Below are 19,185 nucleotides of genomic sequence, written 5' to 3' on the forward strand. Positions count from 1 at the left end.
AAAATGACAAAGTGTATTATACACATCAAAGCTCATTATATGTACTCTTAGGGCATGTGTAGTTAACAATGAGACAGATTTTTGTCTCAATAAGAAAAATATCAAAACTCATTACAAGTAAATTACAAAAAACAGATAAAGGGCTATGTCTGAATCTTCTTGTTTAATTTACAGACTTGGGAAGTCGCCCAAATTTCCAGAGATTTCTTAATCCAGGATAAAAATGCATACTACCAAAAAAAATCATTGAATTTTATTCACAGAATTAAAGTTGCGAAACCTCTTCCAGTCCTCCTTTACCTGGCATGTTATTAGATGACAGTGTTTTCTGTTAGTCTGACCCAGGATGTGGCATCACAGGCATGACCACTAGACTCCCAAACTATACCTTCCACTAAGTCACATTAAAAATGGAACTTCTGGGTCTGCATTTCTTAGACTTGGATGTCTTCTTTATGTGGCTTTATTTAAATTGAGCCTATGCTCTAGGAACTGTGCCTTAGAGACTAATTTTATTGCTGGCTTAGAGAGGCAGAAATGGGAAATATATGAAATATATATATTAATATATACTTCCAATATCCTAAGTGAGCTTCTGCTAATAAAGACCACCCTCTTCTTGAAACTCTCTTCTCATTCTCCCCACTGCTCTCTCCTAATTCTCCTTTCTCACAAATATTTCTGTGTCTTTTTCATTGTTTCTACTCCTTCTTCCCCTATTCAACACTGGTGTTCTTATTCTTATCTTTCTTTCAAAATTTATGCACTGTTTCCTTCATTCCATGTTTTCTGTGATCATATATATATCTGATATCGTTTGGCTCTGTGTCCCCACCCAAATCTCATTTCCAGTTGTAATCCTCATGTGTTGAGGGAGGGACCTGCAGGGAGGTAATTGGATCATGAAGGCAGTTTCCCCCATGCTGTTCTCATGAAAGTGAGGGAGCTCTCATGAGATCTGATGGTTTTTAACTCTGTGAGTTCCCTCCCACCTGCCGCCATGTAAGACTTGTCTTGCTTCCCCTTCACCTTCTGCCATGAGTATGAGTTTGCTGAGGTTTCCTCAGCCATAAAGAACTGTGAGTAAATTAAACCTCCTATCTTTATAAATTACTCAGTCTCAGGTAGTATCTTTATAGCAGTGTGAGAACAGACTAATACAATATAGATTTTAACTTCAGCTCTGTTCTTTTGCCAAAGTTTCAGATCCAAATTTCTAACGGATTATTTTGCACATTCTGTTTTCCAGGCTCAGGCACTTTACTTTTGGCCCATCTCAAAGGAGGCTCACAACCACCTCCCAAAACATTTATCTTTTTTGTTTTCTCATCTAAATAAATAGCATCAGCATTGCCTAGCTGTCTGAGATCTCAACATTCATCCCTCTTTGTCACCTCTCATAGTTCAGGTTCTTATCTGTTTCACTTCTAAAATCATTTACTTAATCCTTGATATTGACAAAGTCAAAATAGCTTTTTAACTGATCTTTGTTTCATAGGCTTAGCAATTCCCACAGTATGCTCTCTGAACCAGCTGCATCGCCTTCTCTGGGGACTTCTTGGAGACCTACTGAATCAGAAACTCAGAAGGTCAAGCCCAGTACTCTGTGATCATATTAGTAAGTTCTCCAGGTGATTCTGATTCATGCCACTCTCAAGCACACGCAAAGCAATGATTAGCAGCATGGTATTCCATTGTCCTTGGTTAAGATTCAGGAGACCTGGGTTCAGGTGAGTGTGTGTAAGACATTTCACCTAACTGCATTTTAATTTCTTCATTTGTTCATCAAATGAGTTTCATTAGATTCTTTTTATGATAGCTAAAAGAAGATTTCTCAATGTTTTTTAGGTGATAAGCCCTGTGCTAAAGGTTGGCATGTATTAACTCATTTAATATTAAACAAGAAAATTTTTGAAGCAGTTATTTTTATTACCATTGTAAACATTAACAAACTGAAGTATAGAGAGATTACTTCCCCAAATCACACAGCCACAAAATGAAGGCATGATTAAAATGAAGCTAATGCCAGTGAACATCCTCTTCAACTCTGCCCTCTCCTACCTCTATAGCACTCTTTGCTGGACAAACAGAGTGGCGAAAGCAAGCCAAGTATCTGAGGCAAATAAGACATTGTATATGACATAGGTATTACATACACATGGTATTAGAATTCAAGCCAAGTGAAATAGTCTCATGTTTTGATAGAGCACTGAACCGTTCAACTCAGAAAATTGGACCATGGATGATGAACAGCACCAGGGAGTTGATTCCCATTACATTTCCTACAGGTAAAGGTGCTTGGGGGGAATTTCTCTGAATAAATATGCCATTCTGCATATTTTAAAAGTACGTTTAATCTCTTCTAGTAATTAGTCTGCAGATGTGTATTTCAGGATTGAGTGAGTAAATTAGTTTAAAGAGTTTGCTAATTTTTGTAGAGAACCAAGGGCAAATCTGTTATTTTCCGAGGTTGAAATATAACACAGGCATTGGAACATTTTTGTAGTTCAAAATAAAGAATGTTGGGTGAATAGTTCAGAAGTATGCTTGCAAAGATAAACTGATAAATTTTTTTTTCCACGAGGACAGCACTTCTTTGACTATATTACAGTTAGGGGAAGACAGTTCCTTCCCAGCTTGTTTCCCCTAGAGTGTTCCCTTCTCTTTGACCGAAAAGAGCAATCCCTTGTTTCCTAAGCCTGACACCTAAGACTAATTGTGGACATGACATTTTTGCTCTCCTTGAATTTCTACTCCATTACATGCCTAGATCTTAATTCCTAATGTTCAAATTCAATCACTTTTCTATTAATATATCTTTACTGCCACTACCCTAAATCAAAATCCCACTACCATTGGCCTAAGCTTCTGTATTCCCGAATGTGTCCCCCATTGAGAATCCCATGTTTTTAAAACACAAGTTGAACAGTGTAGTGCCATATGTAAAACCTGACGGTAGTGTACTACTACTTTATTGATGTTGTAATGAATTACCACAAATTTAATGACTTAAAACTACACATGTTTATTATCTCAGTTTTTGTAGGTCAGAAGTCTGGAAGAGCTCAGCTAAGTTCTTTTTGCAGGGTTTCTCCAGATTGAAATTAACATGTTGATAGAGTTAGAAGATGCTTACAGTTATCTGGATAAAAAGTAATAATGGTTTGAGCTAGTGTAGGAACAGTGGTATAAAGGAAAGTTGAGGATTATTTTACAGGAGAATATAGAACTCTCTGGGACTTGTAACAAGAAGAGTATGCATTACAGGTAAACTAGGCAACCAAACAATTTGCTTGGTAAGTATAATTTGACAAGAATCAAACATGTCTTGTTTCCTATGGAATGTGATATGATCTTTTCACTTTGCAAATGTCCTAGCACCTTTCTGATTTCTCTGTATACAGTGTACAATCCAGTCAGTCTGAACCTTTCACCATTCCTTGAAGAAATGGATAAAGTGAATGATCCATAATTTGTGCCTGGTGTTTCCAGTGCCTAGAGTGTGAACTTCTCTGCATGGAAAAATCATGAAAAAGCCAGCTTAAATGTCACCTCTTCCATTAATCTTTCCCTTACTGGTCCCACAAATAATGCATTTATTTCCATTTAAGGGCCCCCAAGGCACTCTGCTCATATTTCTATCATGTGACTTGTAATTTACAGTTGATATAGGGTTGAGTTGTGTTGCTTACTTCTGTGCTTCTCCCTTGTAATAGTCAAGGTTATTTTGAGACACAGACCAGTAGGATGGATGGATAGATAGAAAGAAACATAAATAAGGAAATTTAATACAAGGAATTGGGTAGCACAATTATGGAGGGTGAGTCCATGTTCTGACATCTGCAAGTTGGAGCCCCAGAAAAGCTGATGGTATATTTTCAGTCTGAGTGTAAGAGAAGATCAATATTCCAGTGAAAAGGTAGGCAAGGGAGAGATAATTCTTTTTTACCCAGACTTTTGTTCTATTCAGGCCTCCAACACATTGAATGAGGCTCACCCACATTGGAAGGGCAATCTGGTGTACTCAGTTCACCAATTCAAATACTATGGTCTTCCAAAGGCTTTCTCACAGACATACTTAGAATAACATTTAAGCAAGTATCTGGGCATCCCACATCCGAGACACATAATTGAAGTCCACTGACACCATGATTTTCACATTAGGAATAATGTTCTACATATTTTTCTATTCCCTGACAGTGCCAGATACATAGGAGGTGCTCAGGAAATGCTTGTTAAATAAACCAAAACATTTTCTTAATATTATAAACACCCCAGCCTTTTGGGTAAGACAAAAAGTACCATAAAAACCAAATACAGTAAGAAAATTATTCTAGCACTGATCCACTTGTTAGTTTGATGACTGTGCGTGCACCACACACAACTGACAAACTTAAAGATAAGCAAAGAGACCAGCTATTTCATTGTACAGCATTCATTTGTGGAGTAATAAATGAAATGTTGGTTAAGCAAAGATATATTAACATGCATGGTAACCATATATGGGTTGAATGTCAGCTATTTCAACAGTCTAGCCTTGTTTTGTTTTATCTAGAATGGTAAGATCCTGGTAGGCAGAATCCCTTCAAAGGCTCCTAGAATCCCTCACCATTTTAGTTAAGCTCTCTTTTAGTTGGCTCTTTAAAAGGAACTCCTGGCTTTTCAAAGGAAACTTTTGTATTCTTGTTCTTGTTCTTATTCTTCTTCTTCTCTTCTTCCTTCTCCTTCTTCTTCTGGTTCTTCTCCTCTCTTCCTGTCCTTCTCTGTCTCTTGTTTATAGAGATGATTATTATAGAGTGTTATGCAACTAAGTAAATCATAGCAGAAAAAATTCAAAACCCTTTAGAAACTAACCATTACCCAGTGTTCCATTTTGTGCAGTCTAAATACTCTAAGGAAGGTGTTTTCCAACCTACAATAACCCTGTTTACCTATAACTGGCATTTCTAGGTTTGATGTACAGTGGAGCAATTGGTATGCATTATGATCCTAAGATTTAGGGGCATAATTATAATACATAGTAGACATTGATAGTATAAATAAAGTGGAAAGAGAGAGCTAAAATCTATGAACTGTATATTAATATGTTAAGTTAATACACTGCTATATAAAGAGAACTACCAGCCAAAACTGTATTGAGCCCTAAACAATGAGTTCCTGCATCTTCCTACAGACTTCTGGAACAAAAATGTTATAATACTCTCATGAGGCCACATCAAAGTATTATAGCTACAAAAGAGTCTTTGCTTGAACATAAAGCATCAAGGTTTGTTATACAGAGCAAATAATACTAATGAAACTTAAGAATAAATTGAATCTTGAAAAATTGATGGTTTTGCAGAAATATGTTTACCATGTAGTGTGGGGAGGGAAATTAGGTATCTACAACATCCTTACAATGTACTAAGCTAGATGAAAATTTATTTCCTGATTGCCAAATAAAACTAATACTTTACCATAATGCATAGAACCATAGAACTGGAAGCTAGAAGGTGATTGGTAATAAATCAATCCAAGTCCCACATTTCATACATCAGGGCTCTCAGGGCTAGGTTTGGAATAGTAGTCATTCTTTTTTAGGAAAAATATCTAGTAAACTACAATAAGAATTAGTTCTATATCAAAAATCCAACATTTTTATTCCTATCCTTTAAAATCACTTAAATTCTATATTTATTTTGCTCTTCTAGGAAAACAATGGCCATTGTAACAAATCCAGGAACAAAATGTTGGTATACAGGCACACAAAAGATCCAAGACTCTATGCCTGACAGATTGTAGCATATTAAGTTTCATAGAATGGCTGGTGCAGAGGTTGTAGGTATTGGTCCATTTGGGGCTGGATGATAGGTCAGAGAAATATGGTCAATTGTCTGTTTTGACCATCAAGACAAACAACTGGTCTATCAATAGGCTGAATATGTATTGTAGTTTTTATGCAATAGAAGAAATATATATAACAGCTGAAAAAAGTCACAAAGCGTACTCCTGTCTTTTGTTCTTAAGGTGAAACTCTCTCCCTCCCAATACCTTAGTCAGACTTACCAAAGAAATCCGATTCCTTTGACTTTTTCTTATGGTTTTACATCTGAATGCATGAGATGATGGCAGGCAAGAATTCATATTTAAACAAGTAATATTTAAGACCACAGAAGGCAAAAAAACAGATTATCTGTAATTGATCTGCCTTTAACTCATTTATACCTATGTGGGGATTCCCATCAGTTAGTCCCCTGAAGACACTTTAGGGGCTTATATATCTCTCACTACCCACCCTTTCAGAATGTTATTACTGATGTAGATCAGTGAATCCTTTCTTACTGTCTCCAAGTCCAGCATACTTATCTCTTCTCTCTTCCTTCATCCCAGGTCTTTGCCAGGTATTTTTTCATTATTCAAGAATTTGAGAGAATGAATATTCTGTAATATTTGTGGTGGGAGAAGACAAGAAATAATTATAAGCCCAAGCAGTTGAACTTTTAAAGCTACCAAGAAAATTGCTTTAGCATGGGGCAGAGAACTGTGCAGCCACAATGTCCATTTATAGGAGTATTAACTGATGCCACATTTTCACACAATGTTGCTTCACTGCAGACACTTGCCCATCAGAAGCTACATGAAGAAGGCCCTTCTCATGGAGATAAAGCACAATGTAGTGCAATCATCCCCTAAATTGGTGAGGCTGAATTAGCCTTGGGGTGGGAAGGAGACCATCTAGGTTGTCACATAAACACAATGAGAGAAAAATTTTTAAAATCCCTTGTTCCAAAAGAAAGATAAAGACTAGCTCAAACTCCTAAAAATAATCAATATCAATTTATAAAAACAAGAATTAAAAGAAAGCAAGATAATGAAATCAGTATAGAATCTTGTCCCTTCTGTCATCATTTGACTAAATGCCAGTAATGGATATGTAATAAAAGATATACAGGGGAGATTCAAGCAAGATGACTGACTAGATGCAGCCAAGTAGAACATCTGCCACTGAGGGACTGAGGGCTGGTGTATCCCTAACAGATCTTCAGAGGAAAAGCACTGAGAGTGGAGAGAAGGAAAACACAGAAGCTAGGCTGAAGCAGGAGGAAGCTGGGAACCCTGCATGAGGCTACCATGCACCAGGACTCATTCGTGACCCAAAATGATTCCAGGGGAATGGGTGAGTTGAACTGCTAAGGGGGAGGGATAGCATTAGGAGATACACCTAATGTAAATGACGAGTTAATAGGTGCAGCACATCAACATGGCATATGTATACATATGCAACAAATCTGCACGTTGTGCACATGTACCCTAGAACTTAAAGTATAATAAAAGTAAATAAATAAATAAATAAATAAATAAATAGCTCTCGTCACAGGCCTCTGGAATGCAGGCAGGAGGATACCACTCAACCACTATAGACACTTGAGTTGGCAGGGAGAGCTGCTTAGAGAAGTGTTCAGTTAGCAGACCAGCAGGTGTGGAGCCCATAGGTGTTTAGTGCAGGAGTGTTAGTAACAGAGCATGGCCAGCAATGCCCATCCCTCTAGGCTCAACGTGACCCAAGAAGAGGAGATTTACCCTTAGGGAACTGTAGGACCTGAACTCTGCAGGGTGGTCTTGCCCATCAGACAGGGCCAGTCCCACCTGAGCACCTTTTGGTCTGCTGGCCTCTCTTTGAGCCCCAGCCTGGCTATACCTGCTTGCTGTGTAGCTTTATGTGCCCTGGGTGCCCACATTATAGTTCCTGCTGTACTACTGACTGTATCTGACTGGCAGAGAGCTCCAGCACCAGTCCACCCACTCTCTGACACCCCCTATAGTTTCCCTCCACCCCATAGCCACCCCCAACATCACTTTTCTGGTCTGTGAGTGCATGGGCAGATTTTGCCTTCTCTGCCTGCCAGTACACAGATGTGTATGCACCCTGCCCTACCTCTCCTGCTGGCTGAGTGCACTCCACCTACCCTTCTCTTCCCTATTGGCATTGCATTCTAAACCTTATCAGGCACAGAACCCACCAGCACCCAGTTCCTGTGCAAACACTGCCAGAGGAGTGAAACTAAGCATGGAGAACAGTGGACCTTCTCTCACCCTGAGCAACCACAAAGGGCTCACACAGACGTGTGCCCATCAGCACCCTGCCCCTGTGTTAGCAACACCACCAGCATGACTGCATGCACAGTTGCCAATGCTGACCCCTGTAACCATGCTTAGTCCACCGCTGCTGTGAATGCCTGCACAGAGGCAGGCACCCTAGCACAGTCAATGAGCATGCACCCTACTGTGCTGCCACTGCTGCTGCTACTGGGAGTGAAAACAAGAATGGATGCTGCCACTGCTCTATGAAGTGCTTTGGTTGACACCACCATCAGAGTGTAGTGACCAGCAGTCCCAGAGCACCTTGTCCCCCTCAGTGCAGTGGGTTTCTAACCATAAGGAGTCAAAGAACAAATTTGGGGTCCAATACAACTCCCCTAGAGTTAGAGCACACAGTCCAAGAGTTAGGAGTTGAGTCTTGGGCCCCTAAAATCTTCGAGAAATGAAGACAGTTGACTGAATCTACCCAGTACCATAATCAAACCCTCAAGATCATTTAATAGGATAGAAGAAAAAGAATCCAAAGGACAGCAACTTGAAACATAGAAGGAATATCAGCCCACAAAGATGAGAAAGAACCAGCACAAGAACTCTGACAACTCAAAAAGTCAGAGTGCCTTCTCTCCTCCAAATGACTGCACTACCTTTTCAGCAGCCACAAAGGGCTCACACAGACCTGTATCCATCAGCACCCTGCCCCTGTGTTAACACCACCACCATCATGACGGCATGCACAGTTGTCAATGCTGACCCCTGTAGCCATGCTGAGTCCACTGCTGCTGTGAACGCCTGCACAGAGGCAGGTGTTCTGAACCATGGCAGAAATGACAAAAATAGAATTCACAATATGGTTAGAAATGAAGATCATCAAGATGCAGGAGTACATTGAAACCCAATGCAAGAAAGTTAAGAATCATGATAAAAAAATAAAGGCACTGACGGAAAAAATAGCCAGTATAGAAAAGAACATAACCAACCTGATAGAGCTAAAAAAATATACAGAAATTCATACTGCAATCACTAGTATTACTAGCAGAACAGATGAAGTGGAAGAATGAATCTCAGAGCTTGAAGACTGGCTTTCCAAAATAAGATAGCCAGCCAGGAGTAGAGGAAAAAGAATAAAAAGGAACAAATGAAAACTCCAAGAAATATGGGATTGTGTAATGAGATGAAATCTACACTCATTGATGTCTCTGGAAGAGGTGGGGAGAATGAAAGAAACTCAGAAAACATATTTTAGGATATCATCCAGGAGAACTTCCCCAATGTAGCTAGGGAGGCCAACATTCAAATTCGGGAAATGCAGATAACCTAAGTAAGATACCTCACAAGAAGATAATCTCCAAGACATGTAATCATCAGATTCTCCAAGGTCGAAATGAAATAAAAAATATAAAAGGTAACTAGAGGGAAAGGTCAGGTCACCTACAAAGGCAACCTGTCAGACTAACAGCAGACTTCTCAGCAGAAACGCTACAAGCCATAAGAGATTGGGGATAATATTTGACACTCTTAAAGGAAATAAATTCCAATATTTTTATATCCAGACAAAGTAAGCTTTATAAGCAAAAAATAAATAAGATCCTTTTTAGCCAAGCAAATGCTAAAGGGATTTATTATAACCAGATCTACCTTACGAGTGCTCCTGAAGAAAGCACTAAATATGGAAAAGAAAGACTATTACTAGTTACTACAAAAATACACTAAAGTAAACAGAAAAATGACACTATAAAGTAACCACGTAAACAAGTTTCCAAAATAGCCAGCTAACATCATGATGTCAGGATAAAATCCACACATATCAATACTAACCTTGAATGTAAATGGGCTAAATGCCCCAATTAAAGGGGACAGAGTGGCAATATGGATAAAGAACCATTGGTATGCTGTCTTCAAGGGACCCATCTCACATGCAATGATACCCATGGGCTCAAGGAAATGGAGAAAAATGTACCAAGTAAATGGAAAATGGAAAAAAGGAGGGGTTGCAATCCTAATTGCAGACAGAATAGACTTTAAATCAACAAAGATCATAGAAAGACAAAGAAAGGTATTACATAATGGTAAAGGGTTTATTTCAAGAAGAAGACATAACTATCATAAATATATATGCACCCAACACTGGAGCAGACAGATTCATAAAGTACATTCTTAGAGACTTTCAAGGAGACTTAGACTGCCATACAATAAGAATGGGAGCATTCAACACCCCACTGGGAGTATTAGGCAGACCATCAAGGCAGACAATTAACAAAGACATTCAGGACTTCAACCCAGCACTGGATCAAATGGACCCGAAAGACATCTACAGAACTTCACCCCAAATCAACAGAATATACAGTCTTCTCATCGTTACATGGTACATATTTAAAAAGTGACCACACAATCTGATATAAAACACTTCTCAGCAAATGCAAAAGAACTGAAATAACAACCACTCTCTTGGACTACAGTGCAATAAACTTAGAAATCAGGACTAGAAAACTGCACAAAAATATACAGTTACATGTAAATTCAATAACCTGCTCCAGAATGAGTTTTGGATAAATAATGAAATTAAAGTAGAGAACAAGAAGTTTTTTTAATACTAAGAACAAAGATACAACATACCAGAGTCTCTGGGTCACTGGTAAGGCCAAGTTAAGACCGAAATTTACAGCAGTAAACACCCACATCAAAACATAGGAAAGATCTCAATTTAACAACCTAATCTCACAACTAAAAGAACTAGAGAACCATGAACCAAGAGCAAACCAATGTCAAAGGTATTAGAAGACAAGAAATAACCAGAATCAGAGCTGAAACGAAGGAGATTGAGACATGAAAATCCATTCAAAAGATCAGTGAATCCAGGAGTTGGTTTATTGAAAAAAATTAATAAAAAAGGTAGGTTACTAGCTAAATGAATAAAGAAGAAAAGAAAGAAAATCCAAATAAACACAATTGGAAATGACAAAGGGTATATTACCACTGACCCCACAGAATGGCAAATAACCATGTGAACACCTCTGTGCACACAAACTAGAACACCTAGAAGAAATGGATAAATTCCTGGAAACATAGACTCTCCCAGGACCAAACAAAGAAGAAACTGAATCCCTGTACAGCTCAATAATGAGTTCTGAAATTGAATCGGTAAATAATACTCTATAAACAAAAAAAAAGCCCAGGACCAGAAAGATTCAGGGCCAAATTCTACCAGATGGTACCAAAGCAGGTACCATTCCCACTATAACTATTCTAAAAATTTAAGGAGGAAGGACTCCTCCCTAATTCATTCTACAAGGCCAGCATCATCCCGATACCAAAACCTGCCAGAGATAAAATAAAAAAAGAAAACTTCAGGCCAATATCCTTAAAGAACATCAGTGTAAAGACCCTCAACAAAATACTGGCAAACTGAATCCAGCAGCACATCCAAAAGCTAATCCATCACAATCAAGTAGGCTTTATCCCTGGAATGCAAAACTGGTTTAACATACACAGATTAATGCATATGATTCATCACATAAACAGAACTAAAGACAGAAGCCACATGATTATCTTTATAGAGGCAGAAGAGACTTTCAATAAAATTCAACACCCCTTCATGTTACAAACTTTCAATAAACTAAATATTAAAGAAACATACATCAAAATAAGAGCCATCTATGACAAAATCACAACCAACATTATATGGAATGTGCAAAAGCTAGAGGCATTCCCTTTGAAAATCAACAGAAGACAAGGATGTCCTGTGTCACCACTCCTACTCAATGTATTATTGGAGGTCTTGGTCAGAGCAATCAGGCAAGAGAAAGAAATAAAGGGCATCCAAATAGCAAAAGAGGATGTCAAACTATCCCTGTTTGCAGATGACATGATTCTACATTTAGACAACCCTATAATCTAGGCCCAAAAACTCCTTAAGCTGATAAACAACTTCAGTAAAATTCCAGGGTGTAAAATCAATGTGCAAAAATCACTAGCATCCCTATTCACCAACAATAGTCAAGCTGAGAGCCAAATCAGGAACACTATCTCATTCATAATTGTTACAATAAGAATAAAATATCTAGGAATACATTTAACCAGGGAAGTGAACGATTTTTACAAGGAGAACTACAAAACATTGCTCAAAGAATCAGAGATAACATAAACAAATATAAAAATATTCCACACTTACAAATAAGAAGAATCAGTATCATTAGAATGGCCATATTGCCTAAAGCAATTTATAGATTCAAGGCTATTTCTATCAAACTACCAATGACATTCATCAAAGAACTGGAAAAAGCTATTTCAAAATTTATATGAAAGCCAAAAAGAGCCCAAATAGCCAAGACAATTTTAAGTAAAAAGAACAAAGTTAGAGGCATCATGCTACCTAACGTGAAACTATACTACAGGGTTACAGTAACCAAAACAGCATGGTACTGGTATAAAAACAGACACATAAACCATTGGAACAGAACAGAGAGCCCACAAATAAGGCTGCACACCCATGGCCATCTGATCTTTGACAAACCTCACTAAAACAAACAATGTGGAAAGGACTTCCTATTCAATAAATGGTGCTGGGATAGTTAGCTAGCCATATGCAGAAGATTTAAGCTGGATCACTTCCTTGTACCATATAAAAAGTCAACTAAAGAAGGAGTAAAGAGTTGAATGTAAAACCCAATACTATGAAGGCCCCGAAATACAACCTAGGCAATACCATTCTGGGTATGGGCAAAGATTTCATGACAAAAATGCCAAAAGCAATTGCGACAAAAGCAAAAATTGATAAATGGGATCTAGTTAAACTAAAGTGCTTCTATACAACAAAGTAAACTATCAACAGAGTAAACAGACAATCTATAGAATGGGAGAAAATATTTGCAAACTATGCATCTGAAAAAAGCCTAATATCCAGCATCTGTAAGGAACTTAAATAATTTTACAAGAAAACAAACAACCTTATTACAAAGTGGGCAAAGGATGTGAACACTTTTCAAAGTGTTCAAAGGAACACATACATGTGGCCAGCAATCGAATGAAAAAAAACTCAACATCACTGAACATTAGAAAAATGCAAATCAAAATCACAAAGAGATACCATCTCACACCAATGAGAATAGTTATTAAAAAGTCACAAAATAGGTGCTGGCAAGGTTGTGGAGGAAAATGGAACCCTCATACACTGTTGGTGGGAGTGTGAATTAGTTCACCCATGTAAAAAAATAATGTGGTGATTCCTCAGAAGCCTAAGATCAGAACTACCATTTGACTCAGCAATCTCATTACTGGGTATATACCCAAAGGAATATAAATCACTCTATCATAAAAACACATGCCTACACATGTTTATTGCAGTACTAGTCACAATAGCAAAGACATGGAATCAACCTAAATGCCTGTCAATGACTGGATAAAGAAAATATGGTACATATATACCATGGTATACTATGTAGCCAATAAAAAGAACCAGATCATGTCCTTTGCAGGAACATGAATGGAGCTGGAGGTCATTTTCCTTAGTAAACTAACCCAGGGGCAGAAAACCAAATACCTCCTGCTCTCACTTATGTGAGAGCTAAATAATGAGAACACATTGACACATAGAAGGGAGCAACAAACACCAGGGCCTATTGGAGGGTGAAGCATGGTGGGAGGGAGAAGATCAGGAAAAATAACTAATGGGTATTAAGCTTAATATCTGGATGACAAAATAATCTGTACAACAAACTCCATGATGTGAGTTTACTTGTTTAACAAACCTGCACATGTACTCCTGAAGTTAAAATAAAAGTTAATAAAAATAAAAAAAGAAAACATTCCTCATCTAAGAAAAAGGAATAGAGGAGAGATCCATTAAAGTTTGGAGGTATACATGTGTATGGGAGGGTCTGCATTATTGGTTACCAGAGGAAGTATGAGGTCAATAGTTTTACATATACTGCCTACCCCTTTGGGTGAGGGTAACATATAAGTAACAACAGCAGCTTTCACTTACCTAGAATGTACTATACTATGTGCTGTTCTAACTCCTATATATATATATTTTATATATATATCAACTAGTTCAATCATCAAGACATTTGGGTAGAATTACTATTCTGACCATACTAATAATGGAATGGAGAGACAGAGAGTTTGTGTAACTCCCTCAAGGCCACAAAGCTAGTAAATGGAGAAGTTGGAATTTGACAGAAATGGTATGCTGTAATTGCCCTATGTTTGCATCTCTTAGACCACCATTCAGACCATGTCCCCTGTTATCTACAGTACTATGTAAGGGAACACCAAAAGTTCCCATGGGTTTTTCAGTTGTGAATGTTTGCTGAGACTGAGGATCTATAGTCTTTCCAAATACCACTGGAGTATTGGCAGGATGAAAACCTATCCAGTATGCCTCAGCATGACTTTACCTGTTGAAACAGAAATCCTGGTTATTGACAGGAAAGTGGCAGCTGCTCTAGCCTCTGAGTGCCTTCCACTTCCCAGTCCCCACCCTTGCAGCACTCTGATAGGATTTCCCACAATGCATGAAATAGTGTGCTAACACTGACATAACCAGGGCCTCTAAGACCTTATTCCACTTTTCTGGACAGCGTCTGTTCTGATTGCCAGTAGTAGCTGCACCATACCAGTTGGAATAAATTTTTGAATATGCATCTGGATATGAGACAAACCGAGGTTCTTGGGAAGAGTCCTGTGATGGACATCCTATATTGGGCCATAATGAACTGTCATCTCAATTTCTCAGAAGATCCCCAAAGTGGAGACAGCTGTTTAGGAAATATATCTGCTCTTGAGGATCCCGCTATTATTCATTCATCTCCACCACTACCAAGGATTTCATGTGAGGTGAAAACATTAGTTGTAAGTTAACATGGTATATAGTATCAGCTCTCAGTCAATAACTTTCTCCAGTGTACCCAGCCCCAGAAACTAACCCTCTAGCCCTAGTTCTCACTGTTGTTACTGGCAGCAATGGCCACTTGATGGCTGGGGGAGATCCTTGGTCAGTTAGAAGGAAGGATCAGGTATGGAGAAGCACTGAACTGACACTGATTTATACTTTCTTAAGTTGATGGAGAGCCACCGGATTAGACCATATAACCTTATAGTTTTAAGAGTAAATTGTTTGACAGAAGGCATAGTGCTAATAGAAAGAAATAAAAATAGAGAAATTACATTTGTTTCATGTTCAAGAGTGTAATTATTGAAATAGTATTTCTCCACTCATATTACAATATGTTAAGACATATCAGAGGTGGAAGAAATCATGAAAATGATTTAGGCTGACCTCTGACTCTCTAAAGCATTCTTAAAATGTGCCATCTAGTTGCATTAGGTAATTTCATGAAGAGGAAATCAACATTTTACAAAGAAACACTAATTTTTAGAGATGGTTCAACACTGAATGGTCTTTCTTATATTTGCACAGTGCAGTGTAATTTGTAAAATACTTGTATCCACATTATCTCATTGTTTCATCGTTACTGCCCTGCAAGGACTGAGGGTCATCTTTTAGGACATCTATTTCGATTGTCAGAACCTGGAAAATAATAGAAAATGTAGGCAATTAAATGAAGTTATTCTGACCTCAGTAGAGCACTCTGAAAAACATAAAATGGAGCTTCTTCGCAATATTTTGTCTTCTTAAATCTCTCACATTTTAATAAAAGCAAGATACAGCAAAACTTACGACTTACCACTACAAATCTAGTTAATCAAAGACTCAATTAAGATTTTTCTTTGTTACCAGCCATTATTGGTCTATGCCATCTCCCCTTCTCTTAATTCTATTTCTATTCATGCTTTGGAGATTGATAATGACAAAAAAGAAACATTTGTCTTCCTAGCAAGCATGCCCCCACCACACACACATGCACACACACAAACACACACTCCTCCACCTCATCTAACTGTTTGAAAACTATCAATTCCAACTACTTGAAATTTTAAAATATAGACGTGTATTTGGTTTAACACTTGCCTTTTGAAAACTAAAATACTTCCAAGTATGTCATTAACCTTGGTGTGAGCTATTTAATCAATTTTTTTAACATTTTGGTAGCAATTAATATTTTTTTGCAGAAATTATTGAACATTCTTTTTTGCTTTTATTATTTTTAATTGACATATAATTGCACATATTAATGGGGTACAGTGTGATATCTTGATACATGTATACGATGTGTAATGGTCAAATCAGATTAATGAACAATTAAATATTTAAACAGAAATTTGGGTTAGAGAATAGAGCAGAGAAAAGAAAGGAGTAGAGAGGTGAGTTTTCAGCATATAGTCCTTGACGAGTGGACATCCAGGCCCGGTTTGAGATATGTGTTAAGTAAGGAAAAAGAGGAGGAGCAAGAATCAGAAGACAGCATGGGAGAGGAAGAATCAAAGACCATCTGCTATTTTGACACTGTCTGGGCAACTTCTGGGGTAAGGATCTAAATACTTTGCCCAGCACTCACTGTAAACACGTCCTTCTAGAGGCTTAAAGTCTAGATGGGTGGCTATAAGTATCATCAAAATATGTATTTACATAAACACAGCCTAGATAATACATATAAACATTTGTCACAGTAAATTTGTTAAATATTACATGATAGAACTAAAATATGTCAGAGATGTTCTGGTCAAAAAGATGTGCTTATATACAGAGGAAAAGGGAGCATGCTATGTGTAGAGAGGAAATCCAATATAAACTTGACTCCATTTATTTTTCCATTCAATATTTGTTTATGCCATGCCTACTATGTGCAAAACATAGTGCTGGTAGTGTCTGAAGAACAGTTGCTGACCTATGAGGCAGAAATGGAGAATGTTTCCAGGCAGATCCTAAAGAGACTTTGGGATGCTTATTTTTAGACTACTTCAAGAGGCCTTTGAAAGACACACTAAACATATTGGGTTTCATCTTGTAGGCATTAGCAAGGCATTATACAGCAGGTCCTTGAATAACATTGTTACCTTCATCATTGTTTCATTATAAGGCTTATGAAGAAATGAATAAATAAATGAATACAAATTGTTGTCAAATAAAACATCAAGTTTCCCACAATCATACAAATGAATGACTGTAAATAATGCAGTACAAAGCGCTCAGTGAGCCCAACACATTCATGATTGCGTTTGAACTGCATGGTGGTGGGAGATGCTCCTGACAATGTGGTCTTTGCAAACATTAATTCCTTGATTTAACTCACTATGCTGAGACTGCCATCACTCACTAATTCATGAAAAATTGAGCAAATAATTATCTGGCTTGGTTTTAATTAATCCTTCTTAAATGTACTAATAGCTCATATTTATTACAGTGTTTAATAATGGAAAAGTTTAGGGTCTTATTTAGGAGATGGGGATGTTTTGTGGCCAGAAGTAGGCCATAGGGGGCTGTGCATGGTGCTGCATACCTGTAGTCCCAGCTGTTTGAGAGTCGGAGGCAGTGGATCATTTGAGAGCAAGAGTTTGGGGCTATAGAGTGCTGTAATGGCGCCTGTAAATTGCAACTGCACTCCAACCCAGGTAACATAGCAAGATCTCATCTCTTAAAAAGAAGGAAAGAAATATGCCCTGGAAACTTAAATCTTGTTGATATTAATGAGACTATGTGTTAAAATTAGTTTTGTTATATGGCATTGCACTTGAAGTCACAGTTTCTAAGAATCTATTGACAACATTACGTGAAGACTTACAGTGAATACATTTCTGAAGAAAACACATTATTTCCATTTAAAACTTTAATGCTCCATTATTGAAATGGCAATTTTAAGAGAAGATTTCAGTAAAATGAATGCTGTTAAAAGGAACCTATAATTCCCTAAGGGAGCAATATTAATTAGAGAAATATGTGCCTATGTATTAATACAATTTGCATTTCATTTTATGGTTTATATTTTGCAAACAGTTTACCAAATGATTGCAGTTGCAGATGGTTAAATTTTTACCGTCAGATGGCTGCCATGGCTGATATTACAGAAATAGGATAGAATCTGGTTCTTTATAAATAATAGAAAATCAGTGTTAAGCCTAAAAAAAAGCATGACTTTCTACTATGGCTGGCCCTTGCTGTAAATGAGCCCAAGAGAAGGTAACAAGAAATCAATCTGTGGGAATGTCCATATTAGCTAGGAAAGACTGGTAAGTCAAATGTCCTCTTTCTGTCTAGACAGGAGCTATCCCTGCTCTCATGACTTTCTTTAACAGAACTGGTCAGTAAAAGTTTTGGAGCAAGGTGGCTGTGAAAAGAAGATGCTAGAAGATGGCCAAATAGGAAGAGCTCCAGTCTCCAGCTCCCAGCACGAGCGACACAAAGGACAGGTGATTTCTGCATTTTCAACTGAGGTACTGGGTTCATCTCACTAGGGAGTGCCGGACAATTGGTGCTGGTCAGCTGCTGCAGCACGACCAGCGAGAGCTGAAGCAGGGCAAGGCATCGCCTCACCTGGGAAGCGCAAGGGGGAAGGGAATCCCTTTTCCTAGCCAGGGGAACCGAGACACACAACGCTTGGAAAATCGGGTAACTCCCACCCCAATACTGTGCTTTACCAAGGGTCTTAGCAAACGGACACCCCAGGAGATTATATCCCACACCTGGCCAGGAGGGTCCCATGCCCACAGAGCCTCCCTAACTGCTAGCACAGCAGTCTGCAATCTAAGGGCAAGGCAGCAGCGAGGCTGGGGGAGGGGCGCCCGCCATTACTGAGGCTTAAGTAGGTAAACAAAGCCGCTGGGAAGCTCAAAGTGGGTGGAGTTCACAGCAGCTCAAAGAGACCTACCTGTCTCTGTAGACTCCACCTCTGGGGACAGGGCACAGCTAAACAACAACAACAACAACAACAACAACAAAAAGGAGCAGAAACCTCTGCAGATGCAAACGACTCTATCTGACAGCTTTGAAGAGAGCAGTGGAACTCCCAACACGGAGGTTGAGATCTGAGAAGGGACAGACTCCCTGCTCAAGTGGGTCCCTGACCCCTGAGTAGCCTAACTGGGAGACATTCCCCACTAGGGGCAGACCGACACCCCACACCTCACAGGGTGGAGTACACCCCTGAGAGGAAGCTTCCAAAGCAAGAATCAGACAGGTACACTCGCTGTTCAGAAATATTCTATCTTCTG

This window comes from Macaca nemestrina, chromosome 9, assembly GCF_043159975.1.
Source record: "Macaca nemestrina isolate mMacNem1 chromosome 9, mMacNem.hap1, whole genome shotgun sequence".
Taxonomy (NCBI): domain Eukaryota; kingdom Metazoa; phylum Chordata; class Mammalia; order Primates; family Cercopithecidae; genus Macaca; species Macaca nemestrina.